Source organism: Chrysochloris asiatica, unplaced genomic scaffold, assembly GCF_000296735.1.
Source record: "Chrysochloris asiatica unplaced genomic scaffold, ChrAsi1.0 scaffold00302, whole genome shotgun sequence".
Lineage (NCBI taxonomy): Eukaryota > Metazoa > Chordata > Mammalia > Afrosoricida > Chrysochloridae > Chrysochloris > Chrysochloris asiatica.
In genome coordinates, this window is record NW_006408820.1 from 3,038,448 (window position 1) to 3,045,780 (window position 7,333).

Genomic DNA, 7,333 nt, shown 5'->3' on the forward strand with positions numbered 1-7,333 from the left:
CCCATCAGCAAATGAAGGTCCCGTGGGCTTTACTCTATTCGTGTCATCACGGTCAACTCTACTTTGGAAAAGCAGCTCTTCCCCAGTCACATTTTGAGTGCCTTCCAACCTGAGGGGCTCATTTTCCGGTACTATATCTGACAGTATTTCTCTGCTTCTCAAGTGTTTTTGTGTACCTCCCCACTTAAAAAAAAAAAAAACAACAAACAGGGAATAAAGCAAATACTATTGAATGATGATACATGGAGGAGACTGTAATCATTGCAATGAAATGATGAGTGTAAAACCAATGTTCTCCCATGTAATTGATCACTCAATTCACAATAAAAACTTTAAAAAATTAGATTGGATCGTACTCAAGGGCAGCATTCAGTCCCTTCCATATTTTTATTTTGTGGATGTTTAAGAGATAATGTTTCATTTTGTTTAAAGAGAATGTTTACATAGTACATTAGGGTTCCATTTAATAATTTCTACACAAATCATTCTTTTCTACACAAATTATTGGAGTCCTGATGTGGTACTGTAGGTTAAAGCACTAGAATGCAAGGTTGCTTTGAACTGCAAGGTCAGCAATGGCTCCTTGGAAACCCTATACAGGGTCACTATGAGTTGGAACTGATTCAACTGTACTTACTTACCAACAACAACACACAAATTATCCATTGATATTGGCTACAGTTTTCACAAAATCAGTATTCTCATTCATTCCATTCTGGTTGTACCATTTTTAGTACTTAGTCTCCTTGCCTCCTTACCTTCTTATCTTTGCTTTAGAATAATTGTTGACCTAAACATTCCATGACTTTGGTAAGAGAATTCAGAGAACACTGGCATTGCTCTCAGACCTGCTATCAATAAGAAGAGTTGTTGGTTCCCTAGCTCATCCCACATCTTTCTTCCTCCTCTGGAAGATTCTTAATATAACCCAACCCAAGGAAAAATGGTATAAACTCAAGCTAGGTGCTACAAAGCAATTCATATTTGCCCTTTTGGGTTAATTTTGTCTTTCAGCACTTTGTTTAATCATAAAGAAAAGCCACTCTAGCCACTCCTCCCAAATCCCTAAGCTTTTTTGTCCTTAGCACCAGCAGACCACTGGCTCTTCCAGTTTCCATGGAATCAAGGCATGACTAGTTTTTATCATCAGCTGTGTAGAGAGATTAATGGGCATAGCAGGCTTTATTCTGGGACACGATTTATTTACTGGGTGTATCAAACTGAACCATAATCCAACAATCCCTTTATCTTTCTCATCATCCCATTCAAACCCAACCCAGTTCTTTGGGTAGGTGAGGCTAGGATTAATGGGGTATACACCTGGCCATTTTTTTTTGCCTGCTTAATTTTAAACCATATTTTTGTTTGTTGCAAATATTATTCTGTGAGTTCTGTTGTGAGTAGGAGGAGCACAGTAACTCCCTAGGATAAGCATTGGACTGTGAACCGCACTCTCAGAGAGAGAAAGATGAGGCTTTCTGCTCCCATAAAGATATACAACCTCAGAAATCCTGTATAGGGTCACTATGAGTCAGAACAGATTCAACAGTCCTTCACACCATGCACTTGGTCTCTGCCACAACTTGTAGACCAAGCTTCAACCATCTGAATTCCCATAAGTATAAGTAAAACATTCACATGGCCCACACCAGGAAGTTGTGATCACGTGGCCCACTATTGAGAAAAACATAGCCCCTCTGCACTGGTTAATAGCCATCCTACATAGAACAAATTTTAAACATTAGCTATTAGAGCTTAGGGGCTTCTCTCTCTTATTTCCTCTGTCTGTTTTCAAGGTTCTTGAGGCCTAGGATCATACTTTGTGTAATTTTGTATATGGACTTGCATTTTGGGGGGCTAATTTCTAACTGTCACTTCCTATCATGGTCTGACTCCAGACTGGTCAAACACTACAGTGAGCGCTGTTGGCACCCAATCCTCATCTTCATTCTGTATATATGGGATTGGATATCCCATATATACAATCTAAGCTCTGTGAAGGTTGCCATTAAGCAATCCAAGTGATCTAGGTCCTTAAGAAATGCTGGATACATTTCTAGTGTAATGGGGTAAAGGCTTTCTTAAAGGCATACCAGGAAGTTGCTATTCAGGTTGATTAGGTTAGTCAAACAGAAATTGGTTAACTGGTGAGAAAACAGGAAGTCAAGTTGGAACCTCAAGCTGAAACCACAGTTTCAAGTGACGATGTTTCACTCTTTGAAATAATTACTGTAGAGTATTTCCTTTCTTCCGCAGAGCCAAAGCTGATGACCTCTGCCAGAGCCTTGTAAATCACGGTCTTAACCCAACAATAAAGACCATAGTTTATTTTTCAGCTTGCAATTCATGACCTACAGGAAAACAGACTCCAACTTGACTCAACTGCTGTTGTTACTCTTGTTTTTTTAAGCAGTGTATGCACATTTATTGGATTACAAATTTTAAAAAAATTAGTTGAAGGCATTTTTGGAACTGAGAAAATTAAAATATGGTTTATATTTTTAATGTTATTATTAAGCATTGTTACTTTTCCTATATGTGATAAGGGTATTGTGGTTATAAAGAAAAAATGTTTATATATACATTTGTTGTTATTATTAAGTTCCATGGAGTTGATTCTGACTCAGCGACCCTGTGTAGGGTTTCTGAAGAGCAGCTTGTAAGTTTGAACTGTTAACCTAATAGTTCAATCTGGACTTGCAGTCTAGTGCTTTATTCCACAGTGCCACACCAGGACTCTTACACACACACACACACACACACACAGAGTTATCCCATTTTTTCCCTTTGGTTCTTTTTTCCATTCCACCCTCCTTCCCATCCTTTCTCAACTTGGTCCTTAGGTAAATGTTGCTATTTTGATCTTAAATGATTGACCATAACTTACTAGTGTTGTTGTCCCTTATCTACTGCTTGGCTGAGAATTGGACGATGATAGTAAGTTACTTTCTAGACCTAAATGTTGGTCTAGGGCCATTGTCATTATTTTCTACAGTGACAATTAGATAAAAGCTTCCCCTTGACCCAACAACTGAAGTGACTAGTGATTTCTGTTGTTCTGAGAGGGCTTCAAAAACTCCATTTTGTGAAAAAATGGAATTAAAAGGGCCTCTTTTTATTTCCCCTTCTAGAAACACTAATTTGTGCTATATATGATGGAATTTTTTCACAAACTTTTTGAAGCCCCTTGTATTAATTAAGGAAGAGAGAAAGGAGATAAAGGATAAGGAGCCTTAGCCAAATAGTTAGCATGCCATTTATGGAACTTGGGAACTGTGTGCTTAGGGTTGGGTTTAACACCAGCACTGATTTGTTGGGTAATCTTAAAGAAGTCCCTTCACCTTTTTAGCCTCAGTTTCTTCATTTGTAAGATTTTACTAGTGATGAGTTTTACAATGATTTGATTCTAAACTTTTTAAACCAGTGAGTCAGTTACCACCTCATGGGTTTCCCCTTAGAAAGGTAATCTTTTCTGCATAGATTATACTTCATTTCCCCCATACAATGGACTCTTTTATAGTTTGGACAACTGGACTTACTGGATCGCTGAAGTTTAAAAAAGCGAATAAGTCATATATAACTCATATGAAGTATCCCTTTAGGCTAATAGAATAAGCAAGAATAGAGGCAACATTTTCCTCTTTGGGGATTTAACTTGAGTGACACATATTGTGTGGTGTTTGAGGAGCTCATAATGAATCAAAATTCCAATATGGAAGTATCAGAGGATGTTAGGGAAAGAGGACTATTTGATTTATGGCTTGGTCTTTCCTACTTCTGAACCTCTGATCTACTACTAATTGTTCTGTTGGCTTCCATCCTTCCCTTTGCCCAGAAAAATATTATCTCTTTTTCAAGACTAGCTCCAAAGCCTTGTCCATGTTGCCTTCTTCAATCCCTTTTCATCTCTCCTTTAGCTTAAAAGGCCCTCCTTTCTCTTTCCCCTCTAGAAACACTAATTTGTGCTATACATGTAATTATAACATAGTCTTCTGATTGCTTTGTATTATGGGGATTGATGCCCATATTTTACTCTCTTTCTTGAGGACATGAAGTCAAATTATTTGCAATGTTATATTCTACTCATAGATAGCACCCAACACAGGGCCTTGACTATAGTAAGTAAATGGATGAGTGAGCAAATGGAGAAATTTGGGTATGAGGATTCAGTGATCTGGTTCTTCTTCCTTTCTCTTCCTGCATGTTATGAACCCTCACTCCACCCATTCTGCTCTGGAATCTCAATCAGTTCTGCTCTGGGATCTCAACCACTCACTTCATTGAGTGCTGGGGTAGCTGCTATCATGTACCATTCAAATTCTTCCAACTCTGGGAATGCTGTCAGTTAACTATAGCAACTGCCCACCTACAGAGACTCTCTTATCGAGGATCATGCCACCTTCCCAGGGCAACCCATAGCTAATGACTGATTATTTGCGCCTATTAAGGCCAATTTGATACAACTATAAAGGACCATCCCAGCTTTAGAGCTCCTTATGGGGCTGACTGAGAAGGCAGGAAAATGGATGTACTTAATTGCTGTGTTGGTGAAGAATATTGAATGTACCACAGACCAAAAGAACAAACAACTCAGTCTTAGAAGAAATACTAGGGGGCTTCAAAAAGTTTATGGAAAAATGGAATTAAAGGATAGTGGGATTTTTCCACCCACCTTTTGGAAACCCCCGTATATCCAGAATGTTCTTCAGAAGTGAAAATTACGAGACTTTGATTCACCTACTTTGGATATATTATCAGAAACAACCCATGGCTAGAAAAGGACTTCATATTTGGTAAAGTAGGGAGCTAACAAAAATGAAGGAAATCCTCAGTGAGCTGGATTGACACATGAGCTTCAATGATGGACTCACACACCCCAATTACCTTGAAGAGGGCACATTACCAGGCAGTGCTTTGTTCTGTTATCCATAGGTTGCCATGACTTGGAGCTGACTCAGTGGCAACTATCAACAACATGGAGTTGATTCAAACCTTCACTGAGGTTACATTACAGTCCACCATTTCCTTTGGTGCAACCCTGTTTCTTTTTATTTGTGTCAATACCAAGAACATTTCTCTTTTTAAAAGCTTTTATTGTGAATTGAGAGAAGGTTTACAGGGCAGATCATCAGTTTTACATTTAGCAAATCATTGCAATGATTACAATCCCCTCCATTTACAGTATTTACTTCTATTTCCTTTTTCTTTTTTTCTGATGAATACATACTACACTAAAAATATATATTTCTTTATATTTTTATAAAAATGTGTCTAAAACACATTTTTTAAGCCAGTTTCCTGCCTGCAGGCATGCTGCCTTTCTCAGTCCATGGGCCTTAGTCCTCTGCTGCTCTCTCTATGCTATTGCCTCTGCCACCATCTCTGTCACCATCACTTTTCTGGTTAGGATCTCATGCTCTACTCATGCTCTTCTCTTTTGTTGGTCCTGGGGTTCTGTGTTCCTGAAACGACAGATTAACTGGTCCCCCCTTTAGTTACATCCCTTCTTCCTTTACAGCTGTGGCAATCCATTAGTCCTGATAACATTTACTCACAATTGAATCATAAAATCCTATCCCCATATTCACCAGACGTATCTGGACAAGAGGAAAGCTATTCAGTGGGGATTCTATCTTACCCTCCTTGTCTGACACTATAAGCACCCTCATGAAAGCTTCAAAGTGAGCCACTTGGTTCCTTTATAGCCTGTCCCCCACCACCTGTTTTTGATAGCCAAAGTCTAAGTTACTTGTGTACTGAGGAAGCAAGTTTGATCCTTGATATGAAGAATCCTTCCCTTTTGGTTAGAATTTTGGACAACTTCATTCATAAGCAAAGGTCCAGTTCATCATATTGCAGTAATTTATGCTTGTTCCCTGTATCAAACTTCTGTATATTCATCTGATTGAGTTCTGTCAGCTAGTCGTTGAATCTCGGTCAAATGGGTACTATCTGCAAGTTTGGGAGTTCTCACATACCTCCCCCCACTTTAGACCAGTTGCCCACTTCACTCTTAACTCTAGCCCCCAGTGGCTAGGTCCATGTCCATGGGCTCGAGAGTTCACACATCTCCCTGAACTTCAAACCGGTCAGTCCTTCCTCATCTCCCTCTCATCTCAAGGTCATTGGATGTCTATGGAACATGACCAGACTCAGCCTGTGTTTTCATTGCTGCATTCACCCCACTTCCACTCACAAGTTGACCAGGGCAGTCACCAATGAGCATACTAAACTGTTCATGCGTTTGAGTTTCAGTCTTAGAATGGGGTTTACTCTATTGAGATGACTTTTCATGCCTGGATGGCTCCAAGGCAAACAGCTTGTTGATATTGTAACAGCCAAGCTGTCTGCTGCTTTTTTTCCTCCCCCCCGCTAGTCTTCCAAGTACATGTCTTAATAGAAAAAATGTCTACCAACACCTGTTTTAGGATCTGCTCCCTAGGGAATCCAACCTACAATGAGTACCTACTGTTTACCAGACACTTTTCTAGAGTAGTAGAGTGGTGATTGAGACCAGGTCACTGTCCGTATGGAGCATTTGAATAGGAGGATACAGACAACAAACAAATGCACATGTAATATATTAAAGAAGAAGAAAAAATTCAAGCCTCAACTTGCAATATTGAAGGATTCTGTGGGCAAAACATTGAATAATGCAGAAAGCATCACAAGAAGATGGAAGGAATACACAATCACTGTACCAAAAAGACAACATTTCAAGAGATATGTATAATTAAGAACCAATGGTACTGAAGGAAGAAGTACAAGTTGCACTTAAGGCATTGGCAAAAAGAAAACACAACTCCAGGAATTGATGGAATATAAATTGAAATGTTTCAACAGACTGATGTAATGTTGGAGGCACACACTCATCTATGCCAAGAAATTTGGCCAACTGATAGGAAGAGATCCATATCTGTGATCATTCCAAAGAAAGTTTACCCAATAGAATGCAGAAATCACAGAACAATATCATTAATATCTCAAGCAAGTAAAATTTTGCTGAAGATATTGAAAGATGGTTGTAATGCATTGATGGGGAGCTGCTAGAAATTCAAGCCAGATGTAGAAGAGGACATGAAAGTATGGATAGCATAGCTGATATCAGATGAAACTTGGCTGAAAGCAGAGAATACTACAAAGATGTTTACTTGCGCTTTACTGACTATGCAAAAACATTCAACTATGTGGATCATAACAAACTATGACTAACATTGAGAAGAATGAATATTCTAGAACACTGAATTGTGCTCATGAGGAACCTGTCTATAGATCAATAGCAGCCATTAGAACAGAAAAAGGGGATACTGAATGGTTCAAAATCAGGAAATGT